General features: G+C 43.0%; 1 protein-coding gene across 2 annotated transcripts in view; it reads left to right on the forward strand.

Annotated features, from left to right (window-relative positions):
* chrm2a (cholinergic receptor, muscarinic 2a) overlaps positions 1 to 21,636 on the forward strand; it is an 84,336-nt gene that overhangs the window by 31,096 nt on the left and 31,604 nt on the right. For both annotated transcript variants that reach the window (XM_034225991.1, XM_034225992.1), the window contains exon 2: positions 8,742 to 8,891. The gene's annotated coding sequence lies outside the window, so the exon portion shown is untranslated. The remainder of the gene's footprint in view (positions 1 to 8,741; positions 8,892 to 21,636) is intronic.

Genomic DNA, 21,636 nt, shown 5'->3' on the forward strand with positions numbered 1-21,636 from the left:
CTTCAGAACAGTAGTGATGTGATCCACTTTCTTAGTGTTAGTGAGGACTCGAGCAGCAGCGTTCTGAATTAGCTGCAGCTTTCTAATAGATTTTTTTGTGAGACCTGCAAAGACACCATTACAGTAGTCCAGTCTACTGAAGATAAAAGCATGGACAAGTTTTTCCAAATCCTGCTGTGACATTAGTCTTTTAATCCTAGATATATTCTTTAGGTGATAGTCTGATTTAGTAACTGTTTTAATGTGACTGTTGAAACTCAGGTCAGAGTCCATGACTACACCTAGATTTCTGGCTTTATCTGTTGTTTTGAACATTGCAGACTGAAGCTCAGCGCTAACTTTTATACGTTCTGCCTTGGCTCCAAAAACCATTACCTCAGTTTTATCTTTGTTTAATTGGAGAAAGTTCTGACACATCCAGTCATTGATTTGTTCAATGCACTTACTCAGTGTTTTAACTGGAGAATAGTCTCCTGGTGAAATTGTTACGTAAATGTGAGTGTCATCCGCATAGCTATGGTAACTTATTTTGTTGTTTTTCATTATCTGAGCCAGTGGTGGCCTTGAGGAACCCCACATGTCATATTTGTCAACTCAGATGTGTATTTACCTATAGAAACAAAGTTTTTTCTGTCCTTTAAGTAGGATTCAAACCAATTTAGAACTATTTCCGAAAGTCCCACCCAGTTTTCTAGTCGGTCGAGTAATATGTTGTGGTCAACAGTGTCAAACGCAGTACTGAGATCTAATAATACTAACACTGAAGTTCTGCCACTGTCTGTGTTTAAGTGGATGTCATTGAAGACCTTTACAAGAGCAGACTCAGTGCTGTGGTTTGGACGAAAGCCTGACTGGAACACATCGAAACAACTATTTAAATGCAAGAAATTACTCAACTGTTGAAAAACAACTTTTTCAATGATTTTACCTAGAAATGGCAGGTTTGATATGGGCCTGTAATTGTTCATTACTGAAGCATCTAGATTATTCTTTTTTAAGAGCGGTTTAATGACTGCAGTTTTCAGGGCCTGTGGAAAAATACCTGAGTGAAGAGATTTGTTTACTATATGAAGTAGATCTGAGGCCATGCAACGAAAAACATCTTTGAAAAATCCTGTTGGAATAATATCAAGGCAGCAGGAGGAGGATTTCAGAAGTTGAATAATGTCCTCTAGGTTTTTATCATTAATCTGATGGAATTGTGTCATGGTGTTTGAATTGATATTAGGTGGACATAGGGACAACACATTTGCTGTACCTGATGCAGAGGCACTGACTGCTTGTCTGATTTTCTGAATTTTGTCAGTGAAGAAGGAGGCAAAATCATTGCATGCCCTGGTGGATAGAAATTCAGAGGCTACTGACACTGGGGGGTTAGTTAGTCTGTCGACGGTAGCAAACATTGTTTTTGTTTTTGGTAATGATGTCAGAGAAGAAAGACTGTAGTGCGTTTTTCAATTCCAAATTATAAAGGCCAAGTCTCTCTTTATAGATTTCAAAGTGAACCTGAAGATTTGTTTTTCGCCACCTACGTTCAGCTTTTCGACACTCTCTTTTTTCTGTTTTCACGGTCATGGCCTTTCTCCATGGAGATATTTTCTTCCCAGTCACTTCCTTTACCTTAGTTGGAGCAATGGCATCTATAACATTTAAACATTTTGAATTAAAATGATCTACTAGCTTATTTACTGAGATGTTAGCAGGGGCAAGTGTGGAAGAAAAATTCTGAGTAAACCTTTCCCTAGTATTTTCAGTTAAATATCGCTTTGTGGTTACCTCTTTTTGAACAGTTTTGTGAACAGAAATAGAGCTCTCAAAGAACACACAGGAATGATCAGAGAGTGCAACATCAGTCACCACAACCGTAGAGATATTCAGACCCTTTGAGATAATTAAGTCCAGAGTGTGCCCCTTATTGTGCATGGGCTCCGTCACATGCTGAGTCAGTCCATAGTTATCAAAAACACAACAGTTCTTTAGCCCCTCTGTCCTGGGGGTTGTCAACATGGATGTTAAAATCACCAACAATGACTAGACGGTCAAAGTCAATACACACTATAGACAGCAGTTCAGTAAAGTCATCAAAAAAGCTTGCACAGTATTTGGGTGGTCTATAGATATTTAGGAACAGAGCTCGAGAGGAGCATTTCAGCTGAAGGGCCACATATTCAAAAGAAGCAAAGTTCCCATAAGATGTCTTCCTGCATTGAATGGAATCATTGAACAAAATAGCAACTCCACTCCCTTTCTTATGCATTCTTTCCTGACTCATAAAACTAAAGCTGGGAGGGGTTGATTCGATAAGAACAGCTGCACTGTTATTTTGTTCAATCCAAGTTTCCGTTAAAAACATAAAATCAAGATTGTGCTCATTGATAAAATCATTGATTACAAATGTTTTTCCTGCCAGAGACCTGACATTTAATAAAGCTAGTTTAAGTTTGTTAGATACACTATCAGTAAGATTTTTTGTGACGAGCTGTGGCTGACATGGAATCACTGCTAAATTTGATAAACTCACACAAACGTTTGAGCACTTCCTGTTTCTAAGCTGATTCACCGCTCTTAATCTATTACCTATCAACACAGATATTGGCAAAGCTACTGGCAGACAGGGCCCTGGCATGTCCTGGAAAGAGTTAAGAGTGCCATACGCCCTTGAGCCTGGACCCAGCACATATCAGTAAGAGTTTGTTGCGTTTTGTACACACACATCCTTATCAGGCTTCGGAGACTGCAGATGCTTTCTTGAAGGGAGGGGAGGTGGTTGACGTAGGCACGGTGATGGAGACGGGGGAGATGGTGCGGGGGTAGAGGACATGCTGCCAGGGGGGGGAGGTGGTTGACGTAGGCACGGTGATGAAGACGGGGGAGATGGTGCGCGTCTCTGCGGTGATTTTGGTGGGCGTCGTTGAGGAGCGGGGGTAAAGGACATGCTGCCAACCCTGCGTATCGCCTTAGTTTGGTCTTTGAACTCCAGGAAGGAACTGCCAACCCTCTGTATCTCCTTCTTGTGTTCAGCGATCTCCAGGAGGGTGGGCGAGGGTGAAAGGGTGAACGGAGAGTAGAGAGAGCTATGGGGTGAAGGAAGAGTATCCTCAGAGGTGATAGGGGGGGGTGAAGGGCGGTGGAGACTCCTCCATTTGTCTCCCATAATCAAGACATTCCTCAGGCGGGTGCAGTGATAGATTTTCAAGGTTTTCTGAGCGATGTGTTGTGTCTTTCTCTTGTTTTGATTCCTCTTGTTGCTTGTCCTTGGCAGAGGGAACAGATTGATGACGTAGGCAGTTGAATACGTTAGAGATAAACAATTTCACTCCTGACTTGTTCAGACAAATTCCATTTGCCTTAAAAAGATGTCTGCGGTCCCAGAAAAAGTTAAAGTTGTCAATAAAATGGACAGATTGGTCAGTACAGGCAGTTGAAAGCCAGGTGTTCAGTGCAAACAATCTGCTGAATCTCTCCACTCCTCTTCTGACTGGCGGTAGAGGGCCACTGATGAACACATCTGCATTTAGAGAGCTGACAGTTTCCAACAGACATTTAAAGTCTTTTTTCAGCACTTCTGATTGTTGTTTCACAACATCATTTGTTCCAATGTGCAGTACCACATTCTTCACAGTTGGATGTTCAGCCCCAATATGCAGGATCTTCTCAGCCAAGTCAGAGACCATATCCTTGGGAAAACAGAGTACTTTGGTGTTGTTCTTACTACACAGACTTTTTACATCTCTTACAGCAGAGTCACCCACAATCAGAGTTTCAGGCCCAGTCGTCAGCTTTCCCTCTAGCCTTTTACTTTTGGAGTAGCTATTGGTCCTTACCCTGCTGCGTGAAGAGGACAGGTTATCCAGGTCATCAGAAAGAGATATCCGGTTCTCCGTCTATTTACGAAGAATAACTGTCCCAGTGATAGGTTAATGTCCAGGAGCCGCTGCTCGAAGTTTTCAGAAAAGAAAAATAGAAAAACAGCATAAAAAAGTAAGCAGAGGCAAGAGCAAGCAGAAAAGCGTCTGCACTGTAAGAAGGCTACACCACAGACACACAGTTGAAAGGTGCTACATAAATAAACTTGCCTTGCCTAAGGTCTGCTGCATGTTTTGTTGAATGTGTTATATTTTATGAAAACATTTAAATAATAAGAGTACATACAAAATAGGGGGAAAGTAGAAGGTCAATGATAGAAATATAGAATAGAAACATATCAAGAAGATACTGTAAATGATATCTAGAATACAATTGTTTAGTGCCAGATGTACAAAGATATTAATAGGAGGATGTGTCCCGTAGATGTCTTCGCGGCTGGACTGTTAGCACAGCGTGAAAATACCGCCGCCGATGGGAATATATTGCAATCAGTTGAAAGCTCTTTGCGTCCGTTTATGAAGCTGAAGGAGACTTGGCACGTCACAACTGCACGCCAAAGGACCCTGACCAAGCGTCGCTATTGGACTATCAGGGAGTAAGACTGTGTTGTTGTTTTTTTCTAAATTCTTCACTCACTAAAGCCCTGCTGGTGTTTGCATTGTGCCCAGAATATGGGCTGACTCTCCTCGGGCCTGCGAATGCAGAATGCCCGAGAAGCGAGGGGGGGTGACGGTGACTTGGAGTCTGTAGCTCCGTGTAACTGTCTTGAGAAACCCAAGCAGATGTCGTGAGCATCTCCCGCTGTATGCTCCTTAGAGCCAGCTGAGATGTCACGTCTCTTCCCCTCTGAGTCTCTATTTGTTGTGTTATGGGGCCCTCCAGTGTCTGAGCACTGTGGTGCCCCATTTCGACAATCCCCACCGACACTGCGCATGCGCGTGACGGTGGTGCCCTTACGGCTCCAGCCGGCACTGCGCATGCGCGTGACGGTGGTGCCTTCACAACCCCAGCCGGCACTGCGCATGCGCGTGACGGTGGTGCCTTTACAGCTCCAGCTGGCACTGCACATGCGCGTGACGGTGGTGCCTTCACGACCCCAGCCGGCACTGCGCATGCGCGTGACGGTGGTGCCTTTACAGCCCCACACGGAGACAAATGTCTGTGACCGCGGCCAACTCGTCCAGAACGGCCGGTCCAGGATTACTCGACATATCCTCACAGAGCTCCGCTTGGTATGCGGTTAGCAGTGAGGAAACGTTCAGAGCCCTGGCGGACAACGCTGCGGCTCTGTAGGACCGTTCAGTCATGGTCGACTGGAAACGGTCCACCTTCGCTGGCAGCGTGGGGTTCCTGCTTGGTGACGGGCCCATCCTCGGTAGGAGGTGGGCTGCCACCAGCAGTTCCATCGGCGGTATGTGGAGCAGGCCGAGCCTCTCCATACCGTCGCAGTCTAGGGAGGAGGCACCCTGGATTGGGGCCTTGTTGCTAAAGGGTCGGTCCCTCCACGAGACCGACACCTAATCCAACATCTCCGGGAGGAGTTGCCTCCTTGTCCTCGTTGCTTGGGGAGAATGTTTCCCCTCGTAACGGGACCTGGCGGTCTCCTTGGCCATTTCGGGCCACGGGATGTCTAGCCTGGACGCAGCGCGCTGACACGCGGCCTGCAGGTCCATGCTCAGACAGGGCGAAGCTGGTGTGCTATCGCCCGGGAGAGCAGCCATCGCTCCCGGCTTTGCCGTTTGAGCCGATGACATGAAGATATCTTCTTCTTGCTCATCCGAATCAGACAGGAGGAACTCAGAGGTGTCCTCTTCGTCCTCCATGTAGTCTAATTCCAGGACATCCTCCGCGGGCGAGACCATAGTGAGGTCTCGCCGGGAGCTCCCGCCTGGTGAGGCGTGGGGCTCCGTTCCCGCGTCTCTTGCCGCCACCGCCACCGGCCTGACACGGCGTGGGATCCCGGTTCCGCAGCTGCCGCTGTTAGTGAGCCCCAGACCGACACAGTGAGGGGCTCAGTCTCTGCGGCGGACGCCCCTGTGTCTTGATTGCCAAACGGCGAATCAGTGGACATGAGGGAGTCCTGTTCCAACAAGCTAGCTTGGTGTGATAGCCGTCGGTGGAGGATCTTTCGGGTGAAACGGGCACAATGCCCGCACGAGCCGGGGTTGTCGATAGCCTCCTGGGCGTGTTCCAGCCCGAGGCAGGACGAGCAGACCTGGTGTGAGTCTGTGCCTGCTATCTTCAACCCGCAGCCGCATGACCGAGCCTCCGAGTCCCTGACTCCTCTGGTGTGAGGGGGAGAGGCGTCCATCTTGTTCGCCTCGTGGCGTGGAGAGGACCCGCTCGTAACAGGTATGTCGTTGAGAGAAAAAGTGTTACCAACCCGTCCTTAATCCGGAGAAAAAGGGACGGTGTGGGTCCTTTGTTCTCAAAGAATATTGACTGGTGTGTCAATATACTTCTAATCCTTTTCTCCTCCGTGAGAGAGAAAAAGAAAAGCGTCCTCGCTACCGTGGTGTCGGTAGTAAGGGGAAGCTAGCTAGCAACAGGTGCGTTGATAGCTTGAGAAAAATCAAAACCGTACCTTACTTTCCGGGGAAAGAAACTGCGAGGTCAATTTTAATACTAACTGGCGTTAGTATTACCGTCTTCTTGCGAAGCAGAAGGAGTAGCCGGCGAGCGCCCGTCGACCGAAATGGTTATATTTGGGTTCAGTCTGTGGACCGTTAAGCTTGTCCGGCTACTATAGAGATGTGCTCTGAAGCGAGAAGAGGTGTTTGAATGACGCATGCGTCGTGGTGCAAGCTACTTATAGGGGGTGAATTCCCTGACGCTGACGTCAAGATCACCAGCCAATCAGGATTGGCGTAATGAGATTGATGCTTCTGTTTGCTCCGCGATGAGGCGCATCCCATAGTGAGACATCGAACGGAGTGTTATGAATGAGAACAGTGAATGTCATGCAGCAGACAGTAATGGCTAATATGTCCACGCAGTGATATGCTATAAACAGAAGTTTTTTATCATCACACTACATCTCTCCACAGCACAGACTGCTAATGGCGCGTTTCCACTGCAGGCCTCGCTCGGCCTCGCTCGGTTTGGTTAGGCCTTATTAGGCCTGGCTCACTTTAATGCTGCGCTTCCATTACAGTTTAGGAACTGGGGCAGTTACTATAGTAACGCAGTGTAGGCGGAGCCGTGACGTCATCTTCAATGAGAGCCCCAGAAAACAACACAGCCGTTAGCTCTTAGCACTCAGAGCTCACAGCTCTTCATATCTGTTCAGAAACTAGATAAAAGTTAAACAAGTACAAACCACAGACTGTCTGTGTCATGGTGAATACAGTCGCTGGTTTATTTATGTCTGTATAGGCCGTTGTTGTGAGTGTGGACGGTCGGAGCATATATAACGTTAGCTTAGCCAAGCTCCATTTAGAAAGCACGCATTTTAAAAGGGTTTTTCGCCTGCCGTCTGTCTGCAGACTTGTCAAAGCATTAATTCATGGTTTTTACTAACCGGTATCAGTATGTTGTTACTTCGGCATCATTTTGAAACGTGTATTACAATTAAATCACGGTCAAATATGTTCATCTTGTTGTAGTTGTAGCCCTGCCAGCGATTCTCTCTCTAGTTTAGCATACTCAGCCCGACTCAGCCTGGTTGTTCCTTGCCCTAGAACCACGATTTATTCGGGCCAGAAAAAAAGGTGAAAAAGTAGCCCCGGGCCGAAACTAGGCCAAGTGGAAACGCAACCAAAAACGGGCCCCGCACGGCTCGGCACGCTTAAAGCGAGCTACCCGCTGCAGTGGAAACGCGCCATAAGTGTACTAAACACTGTAGCCCCGGGATTAATCCCTGTATCTGCCGTCCCTGTCTTTCCCTCATCCTCTTCTGCTCAAGTTATTTCTCTGCCTAAAGTTCAAAAGCAGGTGTGACATTGCTTCGTTTTTGCTCTTCATTTGTTAAAGACATAAACAGTGGCTTCTTAAGAGTCCTTTTTAATAAGTGTTCAAGGCCTAGGTTACCATATTTCTAAACTGCTGTGTTTCCTGCAAGGTTCTCTTTTGAAATTTGCATTTAAACACGAGGTGTGCCTGTTAGACGCTTGTCTGGAAATGTGAGTGAGAGTGCTGCAGTACTCTGGGAGAGGGCTGTTAGGGCGCACATGTAGTGAACTTAGGCCACAGTCATTTACATTGGAGGCGGTCAGAGCCACCATCATTTTTCTTTGATTGTGGGGCAGAATGTGCACATAGTGGGAGTGTAGAGGTTCATCAGGGGTTGAGGAATGTATAATTTACATAGAAAGGACTGAAACTTAAATCCTTAATACCCGTGAACAGAAACACTTCTGATCATGAATGACGAGTGCAGAAACCCTTCATAAACACAATGGAGTGGATCATTCTGCTCATCATGATTGCAGATAATGCAGACAATTATGTGCTCTTTTTCTTTCCAGTAAAATTATATAATCTTTATTCAATTTTGACATGATTTGCTGTTTCCACGAGAAGACGTTTAGCTTGGCTTATTGTAAAGACTTTCAAAACCACTTGTTTAACACTTATTTTTGCTTAGTTAAATGTAACCATAATCCTTATAGCCATATTTAGTGAACATGAAAGTGGTATTGACGTTCGTGGCAAGAACATACAAGTACAAATATTTCCTCATAACAATAGATGTATTGCCTTAATCCTAACCCTAACCACAAAGCTTCCAAGACACTTGAAGCCTTTGGAAGTGAACCATCAATGAACAAGTCCTGTCAGTGAATACAATGTTTGAATGATTAATAAAATGTTGGCAACAGGTTTTGGGGGTAATTTGAATCCCGTTGTTCATCCTTATTTTCTTTTTTCAACAGTGGCCATGGCTATTAACCATGAAGCTGGAGCCAGACCCTCCCATCGCTTCCTTCCGTCAAACAGAGCCTCTCTGGTGCTATATTGAACACACACTCTCTGAGTATGCCATCCAAGTGTGAGAAAGCCCAACGGACCGCTTAACACCCGCTGTAAGTACCAACACACTCTGACACCACAGTGTTAGCTTTTGAGTGTTTACTCATGACACTCACACCAAGTCAAACCCAACCAGAGCAACTCATCCTCAGCTCCAATATCCCAACGACTCATTACCGAATTATGCAGCTGCTGTTCAAATATTGTAGTAAGGTATCTCACTCACCCTCTGCACATATGGTGCACACGTTTGCAGAGGGTGAGTGTCTTACATTTTTTTTCAAAAATGTCCATGTCTCTCTTGACATACGTTTTGACCTGCTGTAGGTCAGTGCTCACAATTAATTTAATTGGCAAGCCTGAAATGTATTTACACAAATGACATATTTGCATATATTATACCTCCTATAGGCAGAACCACAAACCTGGCAGCTAGCATTAATACACTGTATAATTTATTCAGAATCCGACTTAAATGTATTCATCATACATAAAGTTGTGTTCATTATGCATACAGGTAATTTGTTGAATGGGCCATGCACATCAAATTATATCTGATATTCTTTGAAGAGCTACCTACAATTTAGTCCGGCTAATGGTTGTTGAACCATTTTTACAGAATCTGCACTTGACATTTTTGTAACATGTGAAAGGAGTTTCAAGAGCTAGTCTAGATCAAGAGATACAAAGAGCTTTTGTCAGTACATGTGTCATCTTACTAAAGAGTGGTGTTGTGAATCCTCACACACTGTATGTATTGTGCTACAGTAATACTAAGACCTTTAACAAAGAAAAGTGTAGTGCTTAGCTTGGTACCATGAGTTTTCAAAGGCCATCAGAACAGGTGTCAGTGGTGTCCCTGCAGACAAAAAGAACATCATGTATATCAGTGTGCGAGCACTTGATATCAACAACCTCACTTCACTCTGCGGGAATGTGCGTGGACATAATCAGTGATCATCAGGTGATATGAAAGAGCCGCAACTTCATTTCAGATATGGTTCTGGACAGTATCGCTATGGTGAGGAGGGAGAGCTCTTGACAGTGTTTTGGTGGAACAGCATCAAACAGTAGTGTGGTGTGTGTTTGTGTGTGTGTGTGTGTGTGTGTGTGTGTGTGTGTGTGTGTGTGTGTGTGTGTGTGTGTGTGTGTGTGTGTGTGTGTGTGTGTGTGTGTGTGTGTGTGTGTGTGTGTGTGTGTGTGTGTGTGTGTGTGTGTGTAGACGTCTGTGTGCGGTTGTCTGTCTAACTGCATATCTGTTGCTCTCATTTGCATCTGAGTTCATTCCATTTGTGTATGTGTGTCTAAGTGGCTGCATATTCATCCGTCTACTTTATTTTCCTTTGTGTTTGTTGGCGCTCTCCCCCCCCCCCCCCCTCAAAGGACTGTCAGGTCAGTGTTGTGTCAAGCCAGCCAAATTCCTGGCACAGATTAACAGGAGAGTGCAGCGCCAGCCTTTGAGGGCAAGAGTAGTGGGAGCAGTCGCACCAATTAGGAACCGGCAACCCGGGCCACCCAGCCCAACGCTTACCCTGGCTGGCTCAAGATAACAGAGCCGACACACATGCTCAGACAGATAGGCACGCACAGGGAATGCTGCATACCCACTCATAACTTTGTAGCTTATACATATGCAACACAGTGCCGAACATCATCCATTAGCTGCAACCGGGACCTGAGAGTGCTGCTAGAAGTGTCAAATATGCATGAGGGAGTGGAGGTCTATGTCCCATAATCCTCCAGGCAATTAATACAATTGTTTCCAAGGCCAAGCACCATAGATGCACACATCAAACCTCTCCCTGGGCTCAGAGAATTTTTTAGACAGACTAATTTACAGGTACGCTGGTCAGAGGCTTGCTTTTGTGGATTGGAGCTGTCTCGAAGCCGACGGCGGGCCATGCATTGAGAATTGTCCGCAATGAGGAATGAGGCTTTGGGGACAGAACACTCACAGTGGAAATACCCGGTTGCAAAATCTGTATTTAAACATGAAAAGTTGTTTCTGCTCTGCAGATTGGATCGGATCCGTAATTGAGCGGTGATTGCTTGAATTGCTGAGCCGAAGTAATACGAGATTAATCATGCACGTGTTTGGAGAGAAAATAACTCTTTTGAAATGTGAACCATCGTCACATAACAAACACGTTATTTGTAGACTCAGAATTCAATTTAATTTTTATGTATCCAACTGTTTTCGTTGCATCGAAAGTGTCGTGGACTTCCGTATATATTGCAAAGCATTTAATTCTACCTTGCTTTTTGTTGTTGCTTCTGCAGATGTTTTTAGCCTTCAGTCAGATATTGATTGAAATGTTCAGCCTAGTGTGAGGAGAGGGGTGGTGTATACGGTCGGTGGGGAAGCAGTATTGATTGCTCTTAAAGTGACAAGATTGAGGAGGCCCACTTTGACATGTTATGCCTATTGCCGCCAACAGACGAATTGTGGACCAAAGAAGCAGCGCCGATTGATTTATATGATCATGAATGGCGTGAGACCTATGAATCAGTCGCCCGAGCAATGGGGCTTGAAAATTACTCAACAATTTTTCATAGCGCTGTGGTAATGTAAGGACTGACAGCCTGCTTGATTTAATAGGACAAGTAAATGCTATGGTAATCAATAGGCCTCATGCACATTCTGATAAAAGTCCTGGCTATAATAACCCAACATGTAATATATCTGAGACGGTGGGTATAGCCTGTTCAGACATATATGGGATTTTCTTGTGCATAATTCACCGGCAAGGCATGAAGCTGATATAGCCTCTCCACCCTCTTATGATCATCCATCAGGTAAAATTGCTTTCTTCTAACATTAGGCTGTCAACGAGAAATAACAAATGTAGCCATGCAGAGCAACACATGATTACAGGGTAATAATGCCCCGAGGTCAGAGGAATGTGACCTCATTCAGAGCCGCCTGTTGAAAGTACTAGTCGCGTAAGAGTCACCAGAGGATTGCTCATCTTGATCCGGAGTGTTTGCTGTCAGACGCCCTGTACTTCTCCGATGCCTGTTTTTTAACAGCAGAAATGTTTTATTTAGACCATGATGTTCTTTAAAGAAAAACACTCGAGGACAACATTAACTGGGAAGCATAGAGAAACGTTCAAAAGCATGCCGAAGCGTAACTGAAAACGTTTACGTCACCCTTGTTTCTGGTAGGGCTCTTGGACCATTCCTCAAAAAACATCTCTCGGCGATAGTTGAGGGCTATTTCGGGGCGCGCATTTTCTCTGATTGATATTGTGTAAATCCATCACTATAATCTTCCAGGAAATTGCACAGGCGTCTCCAGAGGTCTAATCGAGATATGGGTGCACTCACATTCTGAGTAGGAGTGAGAACGAGGAGGAAAATTAAGGTGAGGCAAGAGAAATGGAGGAAAGACCTGCACATCTCAAGAACTCAAAATATAGAGACAATCGGCAAGACTAGGGGGTGTTTGATTAAAGGGAAAGAGCACAATTTAATAAGTAAACAACAGGATGGAGTAATCAAATGGAGGGAAAAAAATGACATGCTTCGGTGATCTCCATCCCAGTGTTCCCCTTCCTGTGTGTCACCTGTAGGTTTTTTGGTTCCATGTGCTGCAGAGCCAATTACCCGTGAAAATAAAAGCCAGAAAGCGTGTTGCATGTGATTAACACACACTAAACGATAAGCACCTACTGAATTCAGAAGCTGAAATGTGGATGGAAGGACAAATGTTTTTCAATATATAGTCCAATAATTTCCTGTGATGAGGCTTAGTGCTTTATCTTTATTAGGAATTAATTTGTCTTATTAGTTTTTGAATTAGAGCATTTAATCAAAACACCACATTCTTCGCCCCTACCTAATATTGTGTCAATAATGAAAATGCGATAGCAAGAATAAACTGGGGAGCTGGTATACATGACTCTGTTTTCTTTGTTCAGCATTCAGTGAGGTTCATAACACCAGGTTCTGCACATGCAAACACAGCATGGCGTATCATCGCAGCGTGCACTTGGTTATGTGAATTGTTACTAAGTGAATTGTGAGGTCTAGATGGTATTCTTTTTCGTAAGGAAGGACTCGAAGGACGTTTTAATGAATGGAGCTTGGGGAATGCTTCAGGTGTTTTCTGATGTAGTCACTGAATTATTAAAAAGGAGATTGGTGTACTGTTAATATGGCTATTTCAATCATCAGTGTTTTGACTACTAGACAGTTTGATGTCTCAATGGAAGAAAACAGAAATAAGCACAGTGTGTTTCATGCTCTTTGTATATACAAAAATCCTTCAACCTGCAGACCAAAGCTCAGCTTATGTCCAATAACACCAGCGAGATTGAAACTGGCTGAGAGGCATGTTTCTAGATAAGTTAGATGTGACAGCCCACTCTGCTCAGCCGGGGGTAGCTTTGTGAACACATAATGCAATAATGTGCAAAAGTATTCAGGCAACATTGTTGTGCTGATTCCATCCTTGGTATATTTTATTTGTTACCTACATCTTTCTCACAGCCCCTAATCAAAACACAGGAGGCAATTGGGAATTTATGTGCATACATACATCTTTAATATCACGAGTATGTGATTCTGTGACATGGTAATACATTTGAATCATCTCAGGATTTCAGTGATTCAAATGAGCAGGTTTTGCCAGCGGGGCAGGATTAGCGATGCTCTGCTAAATGTGTGAAGAGAAGCTAAACGGCGTGTAGGATCCTAATCCTATCGTTGTCCGTGTGAATACTTGTAAGGTTGTGTATGTTTTTATGTGTAACCACCTGCATGTAATGAGCATCTGACCATGCGTGGATCATTTCCTTTCTTGGTTTTAATTAGGTTGTAAATGTCAACATATGAACAATTGTCTTCCGCAGTGTGAAGGGTTTGCTCTGCCGGACGAAAGACTGCTGTTCATCTCTTGTCACATGTTGGATCCTCTGACAATTAAAGAATGTGGATTACTCAAAGGTAGGGCCGAGAATAGCTGCTGTCTCTCACTTCCTGAACTCCATTCCTCTTAATATGCATTACAACAAAAGCTGGAGATGCGCGTCCTGGCAACCACCAATTAAGGCCACATATCCTTCACATAAGGACTATTGCTTAATCAAGGCTCTGAGAATAATGAGCTAAAGTAAACAGTAATTACTGGAACCAGGTCATTGATTACAGTCCTGTCTTTCACTGGCCCTATGGGGATTCTAGGCAAGGGAATATCTCCAAATCTCGTTTTAATAGCAACATGGTACCTTATGGTTTGCAATGAAATCCATTTATCTTGCTGAATTTGTATTATTTATATTCTATTTTACAACACAATTGTTCCCAGATCCTGCTTTGTTGAACCATGGAGATTGATGACGACTCCTCCCAACAAAACATATAATCACACTCAGCTTGAGGATAGCTGTTTAATGGAGGTTATTCCGATCTGGGATACAATTCAACCGTAATCCAAGAGTGAGAGGTCCAACACAGCAGGTTAACAACATGGCTCATATGGGTAAAGAGAGGATTTATTTTCCTTTGAATGTTCTCCAGTTGTATGAGACTCTCGTCAACAAAATAAATGGCATTAATTGATGTTTGTTCAAGTGATTAAAATGACCTATGTTTGCCAAACCTCGTGGATTATTTAAATGGTTGTCCGCTATTGGTGGAAGAAGCATGTTGTTACAGTGCTAGAAAAAGTCTTGGTGCATTCAGACAAAATGTAAAATCTTGATAAAACCTGAAGCACATCGAAACACATCACCTTGAATTTCCTTATATTCCCAATAAAGGACTGTAATGTTGCCTTACTTAAGAGCTGTTTATTTAACTGTAAAAGGGAGATACTACAGCCTGGGTTATTTAAAACAACCAGGGAAGGACATCAACATTGTGTCAATCGAAACAGCACTCTTATCGTACTGTAATGCCGAAAGGTATTGAATTATCTGCAAACGCTGTTTTGCTGCAGGGGGGTAAAGGACAATCGTGAATGGTGGCTGGTTGTTGCCGCATTAGCAGTGTGAACACGATAAGGCTGCTCAGATCATTACCATTCATCACTGCTATTATCATTAGAATAGATACTCTCATACAAAGCCACATATTACCTCTCAGTGCACACACATTATATACAGTACATCATTTTCTATTACAAGCTGTTTTGCATTCCCATCAGGTCATTGACTTGGGAAGGGTTCTCGGTCATATACATTTGCATACATATTACAGCCAGGCAGTGTGTGGGTAAGATGAAAAATGCTATGTTCTGCGTGAATTCTCACTTTTTAAAAGATGGCAGCTCTGTGCGACATAGACTGTGAGAGGGAGAGAAGGGGTGAGAGAGAGAGCGAGAGTCACCTGTAATTACACTGCTGCTATCATTGTTCATGATTTTGACTGTTGGTGCAAAAGTCTCTTATTGAACAGGCTGGTATCTCAGTAAAAGAAATGCTGCATTTTTGTATCAGTCATCCCTCATAGCCTGGAGTGCTGGGCGATAACGTGTCACATTAATCGTAAAAATGTGGTCTCCAAAAGAGGCCGCTTCAGAGAGAATGAAGATAACTAAAGACCCTTTTTATGACACCAAAATGTTCGTAATAAAAACATAATCTTGGTTGTTTGCCAGGGATTATCTACCGTTCGTTCAGTGACACACCCAAGTATCCAATAAGGTTTTTTCCTCACAGAAAATACTGATATTGGAAATATAATCTAGGGTTTTGCACAATCAACTTTCTTGTTTGTTCATTGGGTTTAAGGTATCAGAATAGCAGATGGTCAATAACTAGATGTTGAGTGAGTGGGTTATATGGCAGGATTTGAATACGACTACATTTGTTTGGGAGCACACAAGAGGATACCTGACATTTATGTAGAATGAGTTGATTAGAAAAGATACACGCTTTGTTTTGTGTTAAAAGGTTACGATATGGATCATAACCATGCTGTAAGATCCCCTTTTTGAGAAGTCAGTTTGAATGCCAAGCAAAAACTTGTGATTTGTATATTAACATAGGGAGGTATCGAGTTCAACCACTACCGAATCCAAATCCTCCTCTGACAGTAGAGAGGGAATGAAGGGATGTGTTCCAGGGTCACATCTGGCTCCCTGCTATTTTGAATCCAGATAATCATCCATCCAAAAATTAAAGTCCTCCAAAAGGATTTCATGATTGACTACGGCAGTTTAAGTATCTCTGAGGCAAACACTTACATCAGTGACAGACATTTTCAATTTTGCTCTACATAGTCAAAACCTTTGGCTTCCCACGTTAGATTAATGTTCTTTCATGAATACCGCCCCTTGGAGAGTTTCTCTGAGCCAACAGTGTCCAAGATGTTCAATTTATGACAACCCTGCCTCCCGTGAGAGATTCGATTTAGCACTTCAATGCACTCTGTAAGTTCTAAACAGAATGAATGAGTAGCTGGTGGGAAAGTCTAAAAGAAGAGACTTCGCCACAAGAAGTTCTTTCTCCTTGTCCTACTGCATTTTGGGTGACGAGATTGGTCCGGGCACAATAACACAGAACATGTAAAAGTCTATTCGACTTTGCTCTCTGCGAGGGGGCTGCATCTAAGAGCACTGGTGCAACACATTTTTGAGAATAAAACAGTAATGAAGTGGCTGCAGTACAAGAGTCTTTACATGGTGCTTTTTGGATATTCAGTGTACGCACTTTCATCACGGCTCCAGCACAATCCACCAGCTGTTTGATATTGGTGCACAGCAACGAAAGGGTTTTAATCTGCAGCCAGAGAGCGGGAAAATGGCCAGATTTACGCAGAGAGAAAAGGGTACATGTGTCCGTCCTGAATGTGAGGTGTCAGCATTTGATTAATGCATGACATCATTGTGCGTTTCGACTGGGCAGGCTGATAAACTGAGAGAAATTGTTGATGGATGGCCACCTTCCTCGGAGATAAGGCTCATTTCTTTCCTTGGGATGCATGCAATACAGAAATTGAAGATTTCTATTTTGAGATTAAAGACCTTGAGTGTATCTCATCAGGATTTGTTTACCTGTGTGTGTACTGCAACAAAATGTCCTTGACTTTGTGCATGTTTTCATGAAACGGCTTGGATACTGAGGGATAGAACTGTTCAGCTTTCGAGAAACAGATTGCATTTCTTCAAATGAGCCAAATGACAAGATGCCAGACTCTGGAACACAAGTAATAGCTAAGTGGCAACCTACTGTGCAGTGAGGCCTATAGGTGCCACATGGGCCCGTTAATGATGAATTAGTTAGTTTGTGGCAAATATTGTTTCTTTTAACATGAATTATTTTTCCTTCAGCATAGCATCATGTTAAATTATTTATTTATTTTTAGCAAACAAAGCATGACATTAGAAAAAAAAGAAAAATGCATTCACAACAAAGGAAAAAACTACGAGCACACAATTCTTTAAAATACATTTGCCTCACTTCCTGGAAGACAGTCATGTCAACTAAATCAAAGCTATCCATCAATACTTTAGATGGATGATGATTAGGACAGCCAGAGCAGGTGGTCTAGGAATCAATTACATGTGCTGGGTTCCAAGCAGTTAAAACGTACAGAACCAGATGTCCTAAATTACTTTGCAGACCCTAAATTGCTGACTTTTTTAATCATAAAATATAACTGTAACCCTAAACCTAACCCTGGGAGATATTATTATGTCTCATAAAGATTCTTCTTCTTTCCTATTGAAATAAATGAAAGTAAAAGTAAACAAAAACACGTATTTATGTCCCGATCTACATATCACCGCAAATGTAATAGCATAGCAATCACGCTTAATACATAAACTGAAGGCATGTCTTTTAGGAAGAGTTACCATATCTTTGAGGTGGCTGCAATTGATTTGGGGTCCCATTGCAGTGAAGCAAATTAAATGTCAACATCTATTATACGAGATGAAAATCAATGGTCTTCCACGTAAGAAAGGTGACCATAAGTGGCTTAAATAACTAGTTTTGCTTGTCAACTTGTATTTTATAACCAAAATTAAAGGGTCATCTCATCGAAATCCAACATATTTTCTAGCTCGACCCTTGTTACCTAGTAATGCAGGTATTGTTATTATTTATGAAAGGAATGCATGTCCAATAATTATTATCCAGCTACCTTGCTTTTAGGGATAGCAATATCGATTGGTTCATCACTTTGGTCCAAACTGATTTACTGTTTAATTCATTTCCAAGGCTATTTTTCTCCCTACATTGGTGGTCCGCAGGGGATAAATCTTACTATCTTTTGTTATCCTTTGCATTTTTCTCTGGTAACACCATGTGTTTCCATTTTTTAGTGAAATAACCCTAACCCTTTTTACATCAATATCAGGTCAAGGTATTCATTTGTCAAACACGTTCACCACGGTTGATTGGCGGCCCTAGTAATCGTATTAGGTAATCCCACCACTGAATGGAAGCAACAGGACATTGTTGAAGAACTTTTTTCTAAGATGCTTAGGCTGGCAACGTGCCAGACATGACTCTATTCCACTACTCTAATTTCCCCTTTCTTGCTACTGAATGTCGGTTCACCTTGATCTGTTCTGAAGGTGTTGTCAGCTTGGGACACAATTTGTAGCTGTTATAGGAGCTTAGCACAGCGCAGTGAAAATGACACATCCACACAAAAAACGCTATTGGTGTTTTTCCTCCCTTTTTCTTTTCTTTAAGCTCTATCACACATTGTGGGTTTTTGTTCATACTGTTTTTTGCCAAAAGCAACAATAGCTTTATTGAGGAAGAGAGAGACTTAATAAAAAGTGCAACATTATATAAAATATATTACGATTGGATATTGAGGGAAATTGTAAACGTACATCACTACTGAAATAGCCAGAGAGAGAGACTAGGGATTCTATCAATCTGCAGTGTCTTCATTATATTCGGACAGCTGCAGATAGGAGATGGGACCAGATCCCCCCGGACTCTACACGCTGATGGTGGTTGAGAAAGGCCAGTATGGGGTGGAAAACAGAATCTCATAGTTGAATCTCCTGGAACAATCTGTACATCATGGGGGTGATGGGGGATGTGGGTTCTTCAATTGTAGGTCTGAAAGGCAGCAGCAAGGGATTGGTTCAAGGAATGTGGACAGCAAGATGATTGGCCAGATATGATGATATAGAAATCGAAGGAACTCGTAGCCTACAGTAGCTTGGGAGTTTTCAGGGTAGATTGGAGCAGGAAGTCAATAATGGAGTAATAAATTCATAAAAAGAGAAAGTCACACAATCACTCTGGACTCAGATCTATTGTCGGAAGTTGCAGGAATTCAATAAAGTCGCTGTGTCAAGCATGTGAATGAACTTTATCCAACCTCATTTTAAGGTACAGTTTCCTGCTGGTTCTCTGGAAGCACAGCCGTTTTTTAAGCCCTAGTTGCACGCTCTTGTTGCACTGAATGTTTGATCTGAATGGGGTACACCAAAGAGACAGTTTCAACTATTTCCTCTTTTATAAGTCCTCTGCATGACCAGTGTTACTAGATCCCATTTTGAGCAGTGCTGTTGTAATTGCATTCAGCGATGCCCTAGTGTCCTGGATGATTGTGTTTCTGAGTGAAGTTTCTATAGTTGGTCAAACGCAGGCAGGGCAGGGCTGAAGGAGCAGAGCACGCTGAATTAATAAGATGTGATCAACTTGCGCATTTTGGGTCATTTCTCAGACGCCCTCCTCCCTTCTCTACGACTCTGGCATAATGGAAAATCGCTCTGTTTCACCAGCGATTACCCCTCTGTCCCATTCATCTCAGCCAATGTTAGAGCCAGCAGAGAGGAAAATCTTTATCCGTTCAATATTCCAAGAAGCACGATCAGATATACAATTCAGACACATGCATTTGATTGACAATCTTTCAATAGCAATTATTGTTTACCTCTGGATTAATCGCTCAGATATATAGATCAATAAACACTAGAATTTATTTTGGGAAGTAACCACCTGCAAGCTCTCATTTCTCCCCAAGCTTTCACTTCTGCTAGGTTTATAGCATCCACAATAAATACAGGCTTATATATTGGTCGTACTCTTGTCAACAGTCCAAGAGAACATCATATTTTTCATCTATATGTGTCACCAATAGCTCATGCACAGTTCGTTTCTCTGTCACCCAAATGGGATGTTTAAATATAGATGCAAAACCTTAAATCATGCCATTTTCTTTTTTGGAATGTACCATGGCTGTCTGTGTGGTGAATCATTTGAAATGACAGGCTGATGGGTGACTTTAATCGTTTTTTGGCTGTCAAATTAGAAACAGGCGATACATACGAAATCACAACATCATAACCGAAGGCATAATTGCAAATTATAGTTCTGAATGGGACCGTAAAATTGCCCTCTTGTCTGTGACAAAATGGTGCCAAAGGGAGTATTATAAGTGTTATAAGTAGTAATAAATCATTTTAACTAGATTTGTTTTTGTGCTTTGGCACTCCAGTGGAACAATCCCTAAAAAGGGACTTTATACTGACTGGTTTTATATTGACTTTTGTTTGTACCTCAAAGTTTGTGAAACAATGTGTTTTGGCATGTATACGTTTGTGTACAACATTTACAGAGGTGATTTAAGCATGTTAAAAGTTATTTTGAATTGCTCATGGGCTGAAATTGGAATATGGATTCCTAATTTAAAGTCTATAATTAAGTATTTTTACATTAGGTTAGCTTCAATACATACGATGTAATCGTCACAACAACTTTTGGGAGTTTTTCCAACATTTTTCACATAATACTGCAGTATTCAGTAGGTATACAGTACAGCTACCATGCAACAAACAGGTGTTGAGTTCCAGGTCAAAGTTTGGTACTTATCCAGCACTGTGATGAGTTTCATTGTCAAGTTTGATCTAAAGTCCAGTCAGCTCTTTAGGATGATTCCAATTAACTTATGTCTCTAAAACCGCTAACTTCCTTAAAGTGGAATAGTCTATTACTTACTTTGCCAATATTTCTTAATAGTTACAGACCTAATAAATATGCACTTCTGAACTTCTGGCAGTATCATCAGGGGAATCTGTAGTGAGAGAAACGTTCCTCAGATGACTTAAGCTGGCAGAGGAAACTTCTTGGAGGATCTCTATGCTAAGAGCGTGCAGTGACCCGTTACTGAGGTCTGGCCCTGCTGGCTGATCGCTACAGCCTCCACAGTCTCTCATGCACAAAGCCGCTGCCTCTATTACTGCAGGGGTCATTGATAATGGGCCTTTCATGACTGTTTCTGAGAGCAGAGAGCTGCCCAGTGCCCACAGACCATGCAGTTGTACATTTCCATACACATTGACACACACAGGAGGGATATGATGTGCATAATGGAGCCTCTACACACTGGCTTTTAGTTGAAATTGTTTGCTCAAGACCTTCCCTAAGAGCATCTCTCCATAAGCACAAGAGGATGACAACCTCCAGCCTCCGATGCAGCTGCTAATCTGGGGATATAAATCAAATTGGCAAAGCCACTCCTTCTCAGTCACATAAAGGCGGCGTAGCTGAGTGTATGCTGCTGCTGCCAGCCTCTGGAGTCTAGCTGTGGCCGTCCAGCTGGACTGACGCCTGGTAGTGCTTCTGCCTGCTTCCTGCCATTGCAGGCACACAGCGCTTAGCAGTGGTTTATCAAACCCACTGTGCAATGAAAGCATGACAGCGTGAAGCCTGCAGATTAAAACCACTCAGTGCTATGTCATTGGAAGAAGAAACGAACATCACTCTATAAGAATAGATTCAACAAAAGTCATCGCTCTGGGTTGCAGCCAGATGGAGTTATTGTTTATTTTCCGTTTGCCCTTTCCTGGAAAAGAAATTGAACTGAAAAACAGTATTT

The sequence above is a fragment of the Gymnodraco acuticeps genome, unplaced genomic scaffold, assembly GCF_902827175.1.
Source record: "Gymnodraco acuticeps unplaced genomic scaffold, fGymAcu1.1, whole genome shotgun sequence".
Classification (NCBI taxonomy): Eukaryota; Metazoa; Chordata; class Actinopteri; order Perciformes; family Bathydraconidae; genus Gymnodraco; species Gymnodraco acuticeps.